Source organism: Symphalangus syndactylus, chromosome 20 (genome assembly GCF_028878055.3).
Source record: "Symphalangus syndactylus isolate Jambi chromosome 20, NHGRI_mSymSyn1-v2.1_pri, whole genome shotgun sequence".
Classification (NCBI taxonomy): Eukaryota; Metazoa; Chordata; class Mammalia; order Primates; family Hylobatidae; genus Symphalangus; species Symphalangus syndactylus.
Genome location: NC_072442.2, coordinates 44081008 through 44099195, shown reverse-complemented (window position 1 = coordinate 44099195; position 18188 = coordinate 44081008). Strand labels below are relative to the sequence as shown.

At 52.4% G+C, this 18188-nt stretch overlaps 1 non-coding gene across 1 annotated transcript; it reads left to right on the top strand.

Annotated features, from left to right (window-relative positions):
* The first annotated feature begins 17020 nt into the window (after window positions 1-17020).
* LOC129470892 (U2 spliceosomal RNA) lies at window positions 17021-17211 on the top strand. Its single transcript, XR_008653409.1, has one exon. It is a non-coding gene; the product is annotated as a U2 spliceosomal RNA (small nuclear RNA).
* The last annotated feature ends 977 nt before the right edge of the window (window positions 17212-18188 follow it).

The window sequence follows — 18188 nt, the reverse complement described above, 5'->3', positions numbered from 1 at the left end:
GTAAGGAAGAGCCTGTCAGAGCGAGGCTGGGGTGCTGTGTGTTGGGGAGGTGGAGGTGTGGCTTCCCGGGAGAAGCTCCACCCGCTGGCTAAGTCTGGCACATGAACCAGTCTGTGAGGGGATGGCTGTGGGTGTAATGGGGGCAATTACAGTAGGAAGGAGCCCACGTGGAACCTGCATTCTCTGGGACAGGGCATTGCTGCATTCTCTGGGACAGGCCAAGGCCCAGATCCTACCTTCCCAGGTGGCTGGAGGGGTCGTAGATATACGAACCGGTCCCCTCATTTTCTCTTTTTTTTTTTTTTTTTTTGAGACGGAGTCTCGCTCTGTCACCCAGGCTGGAGTGCAGTGGCCCGATCTCGGCTCACTGCAAGCTCCGCCTCCCGGGTTCACGCCATTCTCCTGCCTCAGCCTCTCTGAGTAGCTGGGACTACAGGCGCCCGCCACCACGCCTGGCTAATTTTTTTTTGTATTTTTAGTAGAGACGGGGTTTCACTGTGGTCTCGATCTCCTAACCTCATGATCCGCCAGCCTCGGCCTCCCAAAGTGCTGGGATTACAAGCGTGAGCCACTGTGCCCGGCCTCCCCTCATTTTCTTGTTGCCCTGTGCTTAACTTTTCTGTACCTTTACTGAGGCTCTTTCCTCCGACTCCAGTGCCCAGACCCCCCTTCTCCCGAACATGAATGCCTGTCCATGGAAATTCAAGTCTCTGTCTCTCACCCAGGCTGGAGTGCAGTGATGCAATCTCGACTCACTGCAACCTCGACTCACTGCAACCTCTGCCTCCCAGGTTCAAGTGATTCTTGTGCCTCAGCCTCTGGAGTATCTAAGATCACAGGTGCACGCCACCATGTCTGGCTAATTTTTTGTATTTATAGTAGAGATGGATTTCGACATATTGGCCAGGCTGGTCTCGATCTCCTGGCCTCAAAGTGATCTACCCACCTGGGCCTCCCAAAGTGCTGGGATTACAGTTGTGAGCCACCACACCCAGCCTGTCCCTGAAATTCTATTGAAATGTGTGATAAAGTTGTTTTGTTTTTGTTTTTGTTTTCGCTTCTTGGCAAAGCCTAGTGTTTCTATTTTAGTGGATTCACCTGGCACTGAGGACTGCTATGGTGGTCTTCAGAGGCTCCTGGTATCGACTGCTTGTGAAACCGCTTGTGCAAAATTATGACTGAGACAGTGAAAGAGATCTAACGTAACCCACCCAATCTTGCTTCTAACCTCCAAATTGTCCTTATTCATTCCTGAGCATAGCCTGAACTAACTTTGGGAGAAGCTTAGTTTATATTTTATTTTATAGTTTAAAACAAAGATGTTAACAGCCCTTTCCCAAGGTAGACCTCCTTCTTGCCTGGGGACTAGATTGCCTTTGGAGGACTAACGTTAGCCACAAGATTAGAAATTATGGGCTGGGCCTCGTGGCTCACCCCTGTAATCCCAGCACTTTGGGAGGCCATGGCAGGTAGATCACCTGGGGTCAGGAGTTGAAGACCAGCCTGGCCAACGTGGTGAAACCCCATCTCTACTAAAGAATACAAAAATTAGCCGGGTGTGGTGGCACATGCCTATATACTCCCAGCTACTCGGGAAGCTGAGGTAGGAGGATCGCTTGAACCTGGGAGGTGGCTTGGAGGTTGCAGTGAGCCAGGATCTTGCCACTGCACTCCAGCTTGGGTGACAGAGACTCTGTGTCAAAAAAAAAAAAAAAAGGCCAGGCACGGTGGCTCAAGCCTGTAATCCCAGCACTTTGGGAGGCCGAGGCGGGCGGATCACAAGGTCAGGAGGTCGAGACCATCCTGGCTAACACGGTGAAATCCCGTCTCTACTAAAAACACAAAAAAATTAGCTGGGCGTGGTGGCGGGCGCCTGTAGTCCCAGCTACTCGGAGAGGCTAAGGCAGGAGAATGGCGTGAACCCGGGAGGCGGAGCTTGCAGTGAGCCAAGATTGCGCCACTGCACTCCAGCCTGGGCGACAGAGCGACACTCCGTCTCAAAAAAATAAATAAATAAATAAAGTTTAGAAATTATGGTTTAGGAGTCATGCAGCTGGAGGCTACAAGATTCTGACCCTTCCTAAATTGCTCCTAAGATCAGTGCTTGAGATATTCTGCAGACCCTGCACTTGATGGATCAGCTGGCACCACCCAGATTGATTAACTGGCTCATGTGATCTTGGGGCCCCCACCCAGGAACTTAATCAGCACAAGGAGACAGCTTCAACTCCCTATGATTTCATCCCTGACCAGTCAGCACTCCTGGGCTCACTGGCTTCCCCCTACCCACCAAGCTGTCCTTAAAAAGTCTGCTCCCCAAATGCTCGGGTAGACTGATTTGGGTAATAATAAAACTCCAGTCTCCTACACAGCCAGCCCTGCATGAATTACTCTTTCTTTTTTTTTTTTTTTTTTTCTTTTTTGAAATGGAGTTTCACTTTCGTTGCCTAGGCTGGAGTGCAATGGCAGGACCTTGGCTCACCGCCTCCTCCGCCTCACAGATTCAAGCGATTCTCCTGCCTCAGCCTCCCCAATAGCTGGGATTATAGGCACGTGCCACCACGCCTGGCTAATTTTTGGTATTTTTAGTAGAGACAGGGTTTCACTATGTTGGCCAGGCTGGTCTCAAACTCCTGCCCTTAGGTGATTCACCTGCCTCGGCCTCCCAAAGTGCTGGGATTACAGGTGTGAGCCACTGCGCCCAGCCAAATTACTCTTTCTCTGTTGTAATTCCCCTGTTCTGATGAATCAGCTCTGTTTAGGCAGCAGGCAAGGCGAACCCCTTGGGCATTACACTTGGACAGAGGTGACATCCCCCAGGTAGTGAGTGCAAAGAACTAATGCTGCAGCTGTCTTCCATGTATCTGCCACTCACTGTAGAATGACCCTGAAGTTCTGCATTTCTGCTCTGTATGGGTCAGGCCCAAGAAGCCTCATCTCTTATCCCGTGTCTGATTCCTGAAACCTTGCTCATTTTCCTACTGTCCTCTCTATTCCCAGCCTCCTTTCTTCTTTCCCTCTATCCTCCACTTAGGACATTGATTGCTTTCCTTTCTCTGTTGGTTCTCCCCACCCCTCATTCCATTGTGCCTTGTACCCATACTGCCCACTGCCTCCTCTTATTGCTGTCATCTGTCCTGGTGGCCAGTCACTCTCATGCCAACACTTACTTATTCCTTGAAGGTTTTAGCTCCTGGCTCACTTTCCAACATAACTCCTGTCATCAATTGACACCCAGTTCCCCAGTTCCTTGACCTAGGCCTTACCTACCCCAGCCACTCACTTCCCTGGTCTAAGTCTAGATCTTGTCATTGCTGATGCCATTACGCCATCCACCATCCACTTCCAGGGTCACACTCTCCAATCACCTTCTACCACCCCTCCCTCTGTTACTCTGTGGTACATGTTACTCCACTCCCCCACTGCCCATCCCCTTTCATGTTTCTTTCCTCTTTAACTCTTACACCTTTTTTCTTTTTCTTTTTTTTTTTTGAGAGAGTCTCAATCTGTCACCCAGGCTGGAGTGCAGTGGCACGATCCTCTCACTGCAACCTCTGCCTCTCAGGTTCAAGCAATTCTCCTGCCTCAGCCTCCTGAGTAGCTGGGATTACAGGCGTGCACCACCATGCCCGGCTAATTTTTGTATTTTTAGTAGAGACACCGTTTCACTATGTTGGCCAGGCTGGTCTTGAACTCCTGACCTCATGATCCACCTGCCTCAGCCTCCCAAAGTGGTGCTGGGATTAAGGCGTAACACCGTACCTGGCCTCTTGAAGACTCTTTTTTTTTTTTTTTTTGAGACGGAGTCTCGCTCTTTCACCCAGGCTGGAGTGCAGTGGCGCAATCTCGGCTCACTGCAGGCTCCGCCCCCCGGGGTTCACGCCATTCTCCTGCCTCAGCCTCCCGCGTAGCTGGGACTACAGGTGCCCGCCACCTCGCCCAGCTAATTTTTTTTTTGTATTTTTAGTAGAGACGGGGTTTCACCGTATTAGCCAGGATGGTCTCGATCTCCTGACCTCGTGATCTGCCCGCCTCGGCCTCCCAAAGTGCTGGGATTACAGGCGTGAGCCACCGCGCCCGGCCTTGAAGACTCTTAAGTCATTTTTGGGAATCAATGGATTAACTACAGAAGATTTCCCAGGATGATGAAACAGCAAATCGTTTCAAGATGCAGAAGAAGTAAGACCGCTAAGATCCCACAATGTGTCTTGGATTTTGGGAAAGAGAAAAGCAGAACCAGAAGTGGGTCTGGGATTCACAGCCAGGCCATACCCTGTGTCCTGGCTAATAGGATCGACTGCTGCTACTTTAGCCAATTACGGCTTTGGCCTTCCTCTACTCTTCCCTCCTTCTTGGTGAGATTTGTTAAGATCCTCAATCATAGACTTACCCCCACTTCCTGAGAGCATCCCAGAGAAAGGACGCCTCAAACCACCTAATACATGCCCAAATCCTATAATAAACCATCCCTGACACCCTCTTACTTATTTGCCTCACAGTTCCCCATAGCATGCAAAACGTTCTTCCTCAAAGCTAACTCATGTCATGACAGGTGTGTTCCTGGTGGCCTTTGGCTGGATGGTGCTGACAGATTATAAGAGGGTACCAATAGATCTATACGGTCATTGCAAGACAGAATGAGTTTTATTCTGTTTAAAAAGGGAAGAAAACGGTAGAGCATGGTGGCTCACGCATGTAATCCCAGCACTTTGGGAGGTAGAGGTGGGCAGATCACTTGATGTCAGGCGTTTGAGGCCAGTCTGGCCAACATGGTGAAACCCTGTCTCTACTGGAAATGTTGCAGGATTCCGGAGGACGAGAGAGACCTCGGGTTGAAACAGGAGAATCTTTATTGAGTGCACTCAGGCCCACCTGACTCAACGTCCAAAAGACTGGGCCCGGAACAAAGACAGTCCTTGACTTTTATACATACTTCACAGACGGTGGTGGGCTAGCTTGAAGCAAGCTTACAGTGGCGTGAAAAGCAGGGATACAGAGGCAGGACAAAGACAGGATTGCACATGACTGTTGCCAAGCAACCCAGATGTCCGTTATCTAGGTTTGTCTGGGCATGGACTTATCCTATAACCTTCACTATGGTGCCCAGGCAGCTGTAGTTCAGGCCTATTCAGGCTTCTCATGACCTTCATTGTACTTCTTAGATAAAACAGAATACTTGAAGTCACTAGTTACATGTAGGCAGAAACCTACCCAGGTGCTGAGGCAAGAGACTGAGGGCACAACCTGTTCCAATATAATAAAGAAAATAGTTAGGGCTGGGCGCAGTGGCTCACGCTTGTAATCCCAGCACTTTGGGAGGCCGAGGCGGGCGGATCACGAGGTCAGGAGATCGAGACCACGGTGAAACCCCGTCTCTACTAAAAAATACAAAAGATTAGCCGGGCGTGGTGGCGGGCGCCTGTAGTCCCAGCTACTCGGAGAGGCTGAGGCAGGAGAATGGCGTGAACCCGGGAGGCGGAGCTTGCAGTGAGCCGAGATTGGATTGGGCCACTGTACTCCAGCCTGGGCGACAGAGCGGGACTCCGTCTCAAAAAAAAAAAAAAAAAAAAAGAAAAGAAAATAGTTAGAATAAGAAATGTTATATTAGAAATAGGATACAGAGCCACGTGCGGTGGCTCCCAGCACTTTGGGAGGCCAAGGCGGGCGGATCACGAGGTCAGGAGATTGAGACCATCCTGGCTAACAGGGTGAAACCCCGTCTCCACTAAAAATACAAAAACAAAAAATTAGCTGGGCATGGTGGCAGGTGCCTGTAGTCCCAGCTACTCAGGAGGCTGAGGCGAGAGAATGGTGTGAATCCAGGAGGTGGAGCTTGCAGTGAGCTGAGATCGTGCCGCTGCACTCCAGCCTGGGCGACAGAGTGAAACTCCATCTCAAAAAAAAAGAAAAAAGAAATAGGATATAGAGATGATTATATATGGATATTATCAATCATTAGTTTTTAGTATGAATCTCTGTATTATTATTATAACCGAGGAAAGACCAGCCAATACAGAGTCAGGAGCTGAAGGGACATTGTGAGAAGTGAGCAGAAGATAAGAGTGAAAGTCCTCTGTCACATCCCGATAAAGGCCGCTTGAGGACACCTTGGTCTAGCGGTAGCACCAGTGCCTGGGAAGGCACCCGTTACTTAGCAGACCTTGGTCTTGCGGTAGCACCAGTGCCTGGGAAGGCAACCATTACTTAGCGGACCAGGAAAGGGAGTTTCCCTTTCCTTGGGGGGAGTTAGAGAACACTCTGCTCCACCAGCTCTAGAGGGAGGTCTGACATTAGCCAGGCCTGCCCGCAGTCATCCGGAGGCCTAAACCCCTCCCTGTGGTGCTGTGCTTCAGTGGTCACGCTCCTTGTCCACTTTCACATTCCACCTGTACACCTGGTTCCTCTTTTAAGTTCCTAGAAGATAGCAGTAGCGGAATTAGTGAAAGTATTAGTCTTTGATCTCTCTGACAAGTGCATAGAAAAAATGCTGACGTATGCGGTCCTCCCTCTCTGCTTCGGCTACCACAAAGAACACCCCCATGTGACTTGCTTGACCTTATCAATCACTGGGGATGACTCACTCTCCTTACCCTGCCCTCTTGCCTTGTATACAATAAATAGCAGCATGTCCAGGCATTCGGGGCCACTACTGGACTCCGTGCATTGATGGTAGTGGCCCCCTGGGCCCAGCTGTCTTTCCTACTATCTCTTAGTCTCGTGTCTTGTTTTTCTACCATCTTTGTCTCTGCACACGAAGAGAACAACCCGCAAGGCCCAGTAGGGCCGGACCCTACAGTTACAGAGAACAGGAATCTATAAACTCATTCCATAAAACAAAGGAAAATTTGTTTTTCTTCTCCTTATGTTGAGGGAGTGCCGAGAGAGTCTCCAGAGCACATTAGATAATATTATCAAGACTTTTCCTGGGTCTGGGCTGTGCCTGTTGCTGCCTCTGGGACAAGTCAGCCTAATACACGAAAATTTCTTTCTTTTAAATTTTATTTTTCTTTAATTCCCCACCTTAAAACCACAAAAATTAGCCAGGCATGGAGGTGCATGCCTGTAATCCCAGCTACTTGGGAGGCTGAGGTGGGAGAATCGCTTGAACCCTGGAGGCAGAGGCCGCATTGAGTCAAGATCGTGCCACCGCATTTCAGCCTGAGCAACACAGTGAGACTCCATCTCAAAAAAACAGGGGGTGGGGGGGGGGGGAAGAAAGAAACGTATTTATTTCATTGGAAGACCTGTAAAAGAACAAAGGTCATGAAATATCAGTATGTACATCTAGAATTGCTCCAAAAAGAAACGGAAATGAATGGGGGCTCGGGGTGGGAGAAGAATGGATTAGTCAGCTATAACTTTGGGTCCAAGGGACCCTGGTGGTATAGTGGGGGTTAACTTTGCAATCGCTGACTCAGGTGAGCCTCTTAGTGTTGAGAAGTGAAATCATCCTGTTTCCCTAATGTATAGATCTTACATTTTCCAGACAGCTGATTCTCACTTTCTTCTTCAACCTCCAAAGAACCTCAGCTGACTACCTTGCTTTCTATGTCCCCAGGGGAATAGAAACAATCAGAGGAAACTTCCGTGAGTTCCCCGGACACATCCACCCACCTCCTCCACGTGTAACCACCACCTCTACCTTCCCCTCTGGTGCTGTGGATGAGCCATCCGTGCTCCTGGCAAAGGCCCACCTGACACTTGGGCACAGGAACCCATCCATCCCTCCTTACCTCTGGCAACTCTCCCTCTCTCCTGCATCCTTCATATTCTCTGGGTTGTATTCTCTTCCAGCCCCCGCCCCCTGCCCACCCCCAGCAGGTAAAATGCTGTTATTGTTTCCACTGTAAAACAAACCCTAAAAATAAATAAATAAACCCTAGCTTGACCCCACTTCACTCTATAGTTACCATCTCATTTCCCTTCTTTTAACAGGAAAACTCCTCCAAACACTTGTCTATATTTGTCCCTGTCATTCTCTCTCTCTCCCCTCTCTATTTTTTATTTTATTTATTTATTCATTTATTTGAGACGGAGTCTCACTCTGTCACCCAGGCTGGAGTGCAGTGGCATAATCTCGGCTCACTGGAACCCCTACCTCTTGCGTTAAAGCAATTCTCCTGCCTCAACCACCTGAGTAGCTGGGATTACAGGCGCCCACCACCTCGGTGGGCTAATTTTTGTATTTGTAATTGAGATGGGGTTTCACCATGGTAGCCAGGCTGGTCTCAAACTCCTGACCTCAAGTGATCTGCCCACCTCCGTCTCTCAAAGTGGTGGGATTAGAGGCGTGAGCCACCATGCCCGGCCTATTTATTTTTTTGAGACAGAGTCTCCCTCTGTTGTCCAAGCTGGAGTGCAGTGATGCCATCTCGGCTCACTGCCACCTCTGCCTCCCAGGTTCAAGCGACTCTCCTGCCTCAGCCTCCCTAGTAGCTGGAATTACAGCCATGCACCACCACACCTGGCTAATTTTTGTATTTTTAGTAGAGATGGGGTTTCACCATGTTGGCCAGGGTGGTCTTGAGCTCCTGACCTCAGGTGATCTGCCCGCCTCAGCCTCCCAAAGTGCTGGGATTACAGGCATGAGCTGCTGTGCCCAGCCTCAATTATTTTAATCTCTGAATAACTTCAGACTTGCAGAAAAGTTAAAAGACTTACATGGAGAACTTCTCTACCCTCTTCCCCATCCCTGCAAGGTACACAGTTGGTAAAGCAAGAAGTCTGGGGTTCAGTGACACACTTCTTAACTCCCAAGTTCGTGCTCTTTCTTTTCTCTCTCTCTCTCTGTTGTCTCTCCCTCCCTCCCTCACTCCCTCTCTCTCCCCTTGATGGCCACATTTACTTTATAATTTTCTCTCTCTTTCTCTGTCTCACTCTCTCTCTTACACAGCACACACACTCATAAGAAGACACCTATATACATTTTTTTCCTGAACCATTGGTAAGTAATTTGCACACGGGATGTCCCTTCACCCCCCAGTCCACCAATACTTCGGTGTGTTTCCTAAGAACAAAGGCCTTCTGGAAGTTTCACATTAATTCCATACTGGAATCTACAGTCTGAGTTCAGATTTCACCAATTGTCCCAATAAAGTCTTTTAGGTTTTTCTGGCCCAGGATCACTTGTCACTTTTGGTTGTCAGGTCTCTTTAAGTCTCCTTCAGCCTTATGTGTTGTGGCTTTTTTTTTTTTTTTTTTTGAGACAGAGTCTCACTCTGTTCCCCAGGCTGTAGTGCAGTGGTGCTATCTTAGCCCACTGCAACCTCTGCCTCCCGGGTTCAAGAGATTCTCCTGCCTCAGCCTCCCAAGTAGCTGGGATTACAGGACACTGCCACCACACCAGAGTAATTTTTGTATTTTTAGTAGAGACAGGGTTTCACCACATTGGTCAGGCTGGTCTTGAACTCCTGACCTCAAATGATCCGCTCGCCTCGGCTTCCCAAAGTGCTGAAATTACAGGCGTGAGCCACTGCGCCTGGCAGATTTTTTTTTTTTTTTTTTTTGAGACGTAGTTCCGCTTTTGTCGCCCAGGCTGAATATGGCAGTCGCTCTGGCCAAACCCTTGGAGTCATCCTCCACTCCTTTCTCTCAACCCTCATTCCAACTGTCCGCAAAGGCCATCAGCTCTGCTTTCAAAGTACACCCAGAATCTGGCCACTCCTCAGCTCCCGCACTGTCCCCATCCTGGCCCAAGCCCTCGCGCTCTCTTTCCTGGGAGGGTGCTATGGTCTCCTCGCCGGTCTTCCGGTTTCTCGGCCCTGGCTCCCTGTGGCTTGTCTGAGCTCTCGCGTTCACAGGGAAGTAGTGGTCGCGCTCACTGTGCTACCGCCCTCCTTCTGCGCGCCCCCTCCGCGGGCGGGGAGCCCACAAGACCCAGCCCGATCGGACGCCCACCGGGGTCACCTCCCGGACCCCCGCTCCTCCTGCCCAGCCCACCGCCCCGCGCAGCCCCAGCCACTCCGTCCTCTTGGCCCACCCCAGGGCGTCGGAACTGGTGGTTCCCTCGGCGGTTCCAGGCCCCTCTCCTCCTTCCGCGGCAGAAGCAGCTTCGCAGCGCCACTCAGTGAGCGGAGATTACCAGGGCCTGTTTCCCAAGGCTCCGCCCAGCCCTCGAACCTGTAGGAGCAAGCGCTGCCTCCCCCGGGACTGCGCCCTCGCCTTAAGGAAAACGCCGGTCGAGACGGTTGAGAAATGGCTAGAGGGACGGAGACGTAAGTGCCTGTTTCCGTGTGGTCAACTATACAAAATATGTAATTACATGTCTATAACACATATAATAAAGTAAGTCCAGGCCGGGCACGGTGGCTTACGCCTGTAATCCCAGCACTTTGGGAGGCCGAGGCAGGAGGATCACGAGGTCAGGAGTTCGAGACGAGACTGGCCAACAGTGAAACCCCGTCGCTACTAAAAATACAAAAATTTAGCCTGATGTGCTGGTGTGCGCCTTTAATCCCAGCTACTCGTGAGGCTCAGGCAAGAGAATCGCGTGAACCCGGGAAGCGGAGGCTGCAATGAGCCGAGATGGCGCCACTGCACTCCAGCCCGGGCAACAGTGCGAGAATTCGTCTTAAATAAATACATAAATCAAGTCCGCAAAATGATGTTAGTCGGTGATAATAGGGCCAGCCTGCAGGGAGGACGGAGCTCGGCGCTTGTGGGGCGGGGCATGCAAATTTCAGATGGCTGTTTGGCTCGGGAGCTATGGGAATAAAAAGAGAAAGTAAATATCCCCCGAAACTTATAACAGTATTACTTATGCAATGTTACAAATTGTAAGAAGGAACACTGTGTGAACCTAGGGAAGAGAGTGCTTCTTTACTTGACAATCACTTTTCTGACCGTGAGCTCAAGATGAGTGGGAGAAGGAGTGCTGTGGCCAAAGGAAAAACTGTGGTATTGTTTTTCGGTCTTTTGGCGCACGTCACGTGTAGTGTTTCTTTTTATCACTTTAACATCTATTACTTTTTCCATCCACGCCCAATACATTAAGTGGGTTTTTGGAGCAGGCGAGAGGGAATAGAGACATGTACGCATCGACCTAATAGATTAAGTGGGTTTCTGGAGCATGCGAGACGGAATAGAGGTTTGTACGCATCGGCCTGGTATTTCAGTACTTCCAGAAACGCTACGATGTGGTTTCCTAAACGTAGAGAGAGGAAGAAGCGTGAGAGGAACCTGCGGGGCGGTTTGGTTTGCACGCCCGGTGCCTGTGACACGCTCACACGCCGGCTTGGCTTAAGCGCTCCTTGAAGTACCATGAAGACGGTAGGATTTTTGCGGAAGGCACACTTCCGTTTTCACTGTGACTACTGCGCTTTGGGAAGGCCACGAGTGACCAACTCCTTTGGAGGTCCTTAGATCTCAGCTTGACAGTCGAGTGGATGTCGTCTGGTGGTGGTGGTGGTGGTGGTGGTGACCTTTTAAAGGAATGGGATCCACCCGGAATTGAACTTCTCCTCTCTCTCTCTCTCTCTCTTTCTGTCTCTCTCTCCCCCCCTGCTTTCCCCCGCTCTCTCTTTTCGTTTCCCCCACCCCCTCCCAAGTTATGGGGTACATGTGCAGGACGTGCAGGTTTGGAACATAGGTACACGTGTGCCACGGTGCTTTGCTGCAGCTATCCACCAGTCATCTAGGTTTGAAGCCCCGCATGCGTTGGCCATTTGTCCTAATGCTCTCTCTCTCCCCTTGCCCCCCACGCGCCGTCAGGGCCCGCTGTGTGATGTTCCCCTCCCTGTGTCCATGTGTTCTCACTCACTGTTGAACTCCCACTTAGGAGTGAGAACATGCGGTGTTTGGTTTTCGCTTCCTGTGTCAGTTTGCTGAGAATGAGGCCTTCCAGCATGTTCCTGCAGAGGGCATGAACTCATCCTTTTTGATGGCTGCGTAGTAATTCCATGGTGTATACGTGCCACATTTTCTTTATCCAGCCTATCATTGATGGGCATTCGAGTTGGTTCCAAGTCTTTGCTATTGTAAATAGTGCTGCAGTAAACATACGTGTCCGTGTGTCTTCCTAGTAGGAACTTCTTCCTCTTCAGCCCGCTGAGTAGCTGGCACTTTAAGGCAGGTGCCAACGCACCGGCAACAAGCTTCCTTTTTTGCCCAGGAAAAAACTGAGGTGCAGGTAGTATAAGCCATTTGTCACGGAAGGCACAGGAGCAGAAACTCGAGTCCAAGCATCGTGGCTCCACCCTTCATGCTTGATGCATCTTTAGGCTCCGTTCTAGGTACGTGTATCCTTTACGGGATCAGCCACCGGCAGTTGCCTTGCAACCATGATGACAAATCTCTGCCGGCTCTTTTGGGTCTCGTGCCTGTATCTATACGTTGCATCCCAGCAAAAAGATCGGAATGTCCCTTTCGCTGACCCAGTCTCTCACCCTTTCCAAACCCCAGAGATCCTGTCTGTCCTCCGAAGAACTCCCCCTGCTTCTTTCTCTAAAGGCTGCCTTCAGGCCGGGCACAGTGGGAGGATCGCTGGAGCCCAGAAGGCCGCAGTGAGGTGACATCACGCCATTGCACTGCAGCCCCGGCGACAGAGCCAGAGCCCCGTCTCGAAACAAACAAACAAACAAACAAAAAACAGACAAACAAACAAAGACAAAGAAAGAAAGAGCCCAGGCAACCTAGCGAAAACCCGTTTGCGCTGGCGCGTATCTGTACCCCAGCTATTCCAGAGGCTGAGGCGGGAGGATGGGTGGACGCTGGGAGGCGGATGCTGCAGTGAGCAGTGATTGCACCACTGCACTCCAGCCTGGGTGACAGAGCCGGAGCCCGTCCCAAATAAATAAAGAAACATAAGAATAAAGGAACCAGTTTGTAGAAAGCGGGAGAGGGTCCCATTGAACTTCAAGCCTTCAAGCAACAGCTGTGGCCGCCACAGCTGTTGCTTGAAGGTTGGACCAGCAGGCTGGAGGAGTCGCCATCTTGGCAGGGATCATTGACCCTGATCTATCGTCGGGAGGAGGAAGAGCTGATCTTATGCAGGGAGGGCAGGTGGACTATGTGTGGCCTCTGGTGATCTGTTTGGGTGCCAGGTGTTACTCCCAGGGCCACCTGTAACTGTGACTGTGCAGCAACCGTGACTTGAGAAGGGCCTGGCCACGGGGGGCTTAGGCCCCTCGGGGATGAGAGTTTGGTTCCCGGTACCCAGGGAAACCACCGGCATCGGCAGAGGTGATAGCTGAGGAGGAGCGGGGATTTGGAGGAGAGACACAGGATGAGTACCGGGGGCAGCCCCGTGATCAGCAACTGCTGCAAGAGGGGCTGTTGGTTCGACTCACTCGTCTTCGGCGGCTCTATGCGGTACTGAAGGGCAGAAGACAGAAGGTACGAAAACCACAAAAATTAGCCGGGCGTGGTGCTGCGCGTCAATAATCCCAGCTACTCGGGAGGCTGAGACAGGAGAATCGCTTGAACCCGGGAGGCGGAAGTTTCAGCGAGCCGAGATCACGCCACTGCAGTCCAACCTGAGGGTCCGAGCGAGACCCTTATCTCAGAAAATAAAGACAGAATGAAAGAGGCCGGCGCGGTGGCTCACGCCTGTAATCCCGGCGCTTTGGGAGGCCGAGGCGGGCGGATCGCCTGAGGTGAGGAGCTCGAGACCAGCCTGGCCGACATGGCGAAACCCCCCTAAAAATACAAAAATTAGCCGGGCGTGGTGGCCTACGCCTGTAATCCCAGCTACCCGAGAAGCTGAGGCAGGAGAATCGCTGGAACCCGGGAGGTAGAGGCTGCCGTGAGCCGAGATCGCGCCTCTGCACTCCAGCCTGGGTGACAGAGCAAGAGTTTGTCTCAAAAAAAAAAAAAAAAAAAAAAAGCCTGGGTGAGCGGTGGCTCAAGCCTGTAATCGCAACACTTTGGGAGGCGGCAGCTGGGCAGATCACCAGAGGTCGGGTGTTGGAGACCAGCCCGACCAACATGGAGAAACCCCGTCTGTACGAAGAACACAAACTTAGCCGGGCGTGGTGGCACACACCTGTAGTCCCAGCTGCTCGGGAGGCTGAGGCAGGAGAATCGCTTGAACTCGGGAGGCGGAGGTTGCAGAGAGCCTAGATCGCGCCATTGGACTCCAGGCTGGGAAACGAGAGCGGAAACTCCGTCTCAAAAAAAAAAAAAAAAAAATTTGTGAGAATTTTACTGACACTGCCGTCAAAACCTCATGTGTATTTCACACTTACAGCACAGCTCCATTAGAACTGACGACATTTCCAGGGCTCCCTAGATACCCGTGGCTAGCGGCTGCCACACTACACCGTGCTGGGCGGTAGAATGGGGATGAGAAGACACGACGGCGGAGATCGGGATGGCGTGAAGGGAGGGAAACACTCGCCCGCAGGAAGAAAATAAAATAGCAAGGGGGCACCGAAAGACTCAGTAGTCCACATGAATGTCTTGATTATCTTGTAGCTGAGATAATGTGGGCTCCAGCTCTACGGGGTCTGTGGGTTTTCTCTTCGTGTGTGCGGAGACGGAGACGAGAGACCGTAGAGATAAAGAGAGAAGACAAAGAGATAGGAAGAAAGACAGCTGGGCCCGGGGGACCACTGCCACCAAAGCGCGGAGACAGGTAGTGGCCCGGGATGCCTGGAGGCGCTGCTGTTCATTGTATTCAAGGCAAGGGGGCAGGGTAAGGAGTGTCAGTCATCTCAGATGATGGATAGGTCACGCGAGTCACGTGTCCACTGGACAGGGGGCCTTTCCCTTTGTGGTAGCCGAGGTGGAGAGGGAGGACAGCAGACGTCAGCGTTTCTTCCACGCACTTATCAGAAAGATCAAAGACTCTGGTACTTTCACTAATTCTGCTACTGCTCTCTTCTAAGAACTTAAAAGGGGGAGCCAGGTGTACAGGCGGAACATGAAAGCGACCAAGGAGGGTGACCCCTGAAGCCCACAGCATCACAGGGAGACGTTGAGGCCTCCGGATGACTGCGGGAAGGCCTGTCCAATGTCAGGCCTCCCTCGAGAGGTGGTGGAGCAGAGTGTTCTCTATCTCCCCTGGAGAGAGGGAGATTCCCCTTCCCGGTCTGCTAAGTAACGGGTGCCTTCCCAGGCACTGGCGCCACCGCTAGACCAAGGTCTCCTAAGTAACCAGGGCCTTCGCAGGCAACTGGCATTACCGCTAGGCCAAGGAGCCCTCAAGCGGCCCTTCTCTGGGCGTGAATGAGGGCTCACACTCTTGTCTTCTGGTCACCTCTCACTGTGGCCCTTCAGCTCCTAACTCTGTGTGGCCCGGTTTTCCCTAGGTAAGCATAATAGAACGGAGATTATTATGGTAATAGAACAAAGAGTAATGCTACAAACTAATGACTAAGAATAGTCAGATGTAATCATATCCGTATCCTATCTCTAGTAGAACTTTTCTTATTCTAATTATTTTTCTTTATTATACTGGAACAGCTTGTGCCTTCGGGCTCTTGCCTCGGCACCCGGGTGGCTTGCCGCCCACAAGGTAAGATATATTGCGTTGAACTATAAGTTATGTTGATTGCTGAATGGTTTAGGGCGGGGGTGGGGTGGGGCACCCCCTGAAATTCTGCCCTGGAGGAGTGGCCTCACCCTAACCCTGGCCGTGGCTAATATTAAGGCCCACCACTCAGGGCGGTGGAGTGAAATGAATTTTCGAGGCAATGCGCGGAAAGCCCTCGGCCCTCCGCTGAAGCTGCCTTAGGAAGGAGGAAGGGAGAGGGAAATGCTGACCCCGCAGGCGGCAGTCTGTGCCTCGGAGAGAAACTTTGTCCCAACCTTGCTGGGGGCCTTGACGCCCATCTTGCCCCAAGAGCACCCCGGCAGTCACCCCTGCCCTCTGGGGTCCTGCCACCCCGAGCCCGACCTTCCCCCTTTTCCCCCCGCGCCGGGCCGATAGCCTCCTAACTGCGTCTTCTCTGTTGCGGTCTGTCGTGCTCATCACGTTTGCGTCGTTTCCTCGCTCCGCAAACGTCGCCTGGGCGCCTTCCACACGCCAGGCGCCAGACTCGCGGCGGGGAAACAGGGAGAAGCACTGAGGAGGGGTCCCAGCCCTCAGTGATGGGATTTCAGAGCGGGAGATAAAGGATTGCCCAGAAGGGTGGTGAGTGGAATAGCTGATATAAACAACGGGGGTGCGATGAAATACACAGGAGGGCTGCTAGTCACATAGGGGGCGGGTGCCGAGGGCCCTAGACTAAGGGAGGCTTCCTGGACGGGTGACACCCAGGCGGAGTCCTGACGACCTGCGTCAGAAGTAGCCAGGCCAGGAGGAGGTGAAAGGAATCCACGTCCCGAGCAGAGAGGCAGCTTGCCCTACACAGCACAGGACACGGTCCGTGCACAGGAGCCCCAGGAGACGCAGGCACGGGGGCTGGGGAGAATCCTTGCTGGGCCCTCGCCGTCCACGCGCCGCCTCCCTCTGCCGGGTGTCTGGTGCCAGCCTCCTGCCTGGCAGAGGAACTCCAGCCCCTGCTCCCGGAAGCCCCTCCAGGCCTTCGGCTTCCCTGACTCGGCATAGGGCCCCTCGTCCCCTCGGGTACGGGGCCGGTCTCCCCGCCCGCTCGCGGCGAAGCAGAGGCCCAGCGCAGCCCGCGCTCCTGCCCTGGGGCCTCCTCTTTCTCCAGGAAAACGTGGACCGCTCTCCGCCGACAGGTCTCTTCCACAGACCCCTCTCGCCTTCGCCCCCAGTCTCTTCCGGTTGTGTCTTTTGGCTGGCTGGATAGAAACGAGGAAGTCGCCCCCCGGCGGAGCCGCGGCTCCGCCAGGCAGAGGCGGCCCCGGGGGCGGAGTCAAGCGCGGAGGCCACGTCCTCCGTGAAGGGGCGGGGCATGCAAATTCGGAATGAAAGCCCGGGAACGCCGGAAGAAGCACGGGTGTAAGATTTCCCTTTTCAAAGGCGGAGAATAAGAAATCAGCCCGAGTGTGTGAGGGCGTCAATGGTGCCGTGGACGAGACAGAGGGAATGGGGCGAGGAGCGAGGCTGGGGCTCTCACCGCGACTTGAATGTGGATGAGAGTGGGACGGCGACGGCGGGCGCGGAGGCGCCCGCATCGCTTCTCGGCCTTTTGGCTAAGATCAAGTGTAGTATCTGTTCTTATCAGTTTAATATCTGATACGTCCTCTATCCGAGGACAATATATTAAATGGATTTTTGGAGCAGGGAGATGGAATAGGAGCTTGCTCCGTCCACTCCACGCATCGACCTGGTATTGCAGTACCTCCAGGAACGGTGCACCCCCTCGGGGGATACAACGTTGTTTCCTAAAAGTAGAGAGAGGAAGAGACGTGAGAGGCACAGAGATGAACCTGCGGGGTGGCTGTGGCTTGCACGTCCGGTGCCCGTGACACGCTGACACGCCGGCTTGGCTTAAGCGCTCCTTGAAGTACCGTGAGGACGGTAGGCTTTTGCGGCAGGCACACTTCCGTTTCCACTGTGACTACTGCGCTTTGGGAAGGCCACGAGTGACCTACTCCTTTGGAGGTCCTTAGATCTCAGCTTGACAGTCGAGTGGGTGTCGTCTGGTGGTGGTGGTGGTGTTGGTGGTGGTGACCTTTTAAAGGAATGGGATCCACCCGGAATTGAACTTCTTCTCTCTCTCTCTCTCTTTCTGTCTCTCTCTCCCCCCCTGCTTTCCCCCGCTCTCTCTTTTCGTTTCCCCCACCCCCTCCCAAGTTATGGGGTACATGTGCAGGACGTGCAGGTTTGGAACATAGGTACACGTGTGCCACGGTGCTTTGCTGCAGCTATCCACCAGTCATCTAGGTTTGAAGCCCCGCATGCGTTGGCCATTTGTCCTAATGCTCTCTCTCTCCCCTTGCCCCCCACGCGCCGTCAGGGCCCGCTGTGTGATGTTCCCCTCCCTGTGTCCATGTGTTCTCACTCACTGTTGAACTCCCACTTAGGAGTGAGAACATGCGGTGTTTGGTTTTCGCTTCCTGTGTCAGTTTGCTGAGAATGAGGCCTTCCAGCATGTTCCTGCAGAGGGCATGAACTCATCCTTTTTGATGGCTGCGTAGTAATTCCATGGTGTATACGTGCCACATTTTCTTTATCCAGCCTATCATTGATGGGCATTCGAGTTGGTTCCAAGTCTTTGCTATTGTAAATAGTGCTGCAGTAAACATACGTGTCCGTGTGTCTTCCTAGTAGGAACTTCTTCCTCTTCAGCCCGCTGAGTAGCTGGCACTTTAAGGCAGGTGCCAACGCACCGGCAACA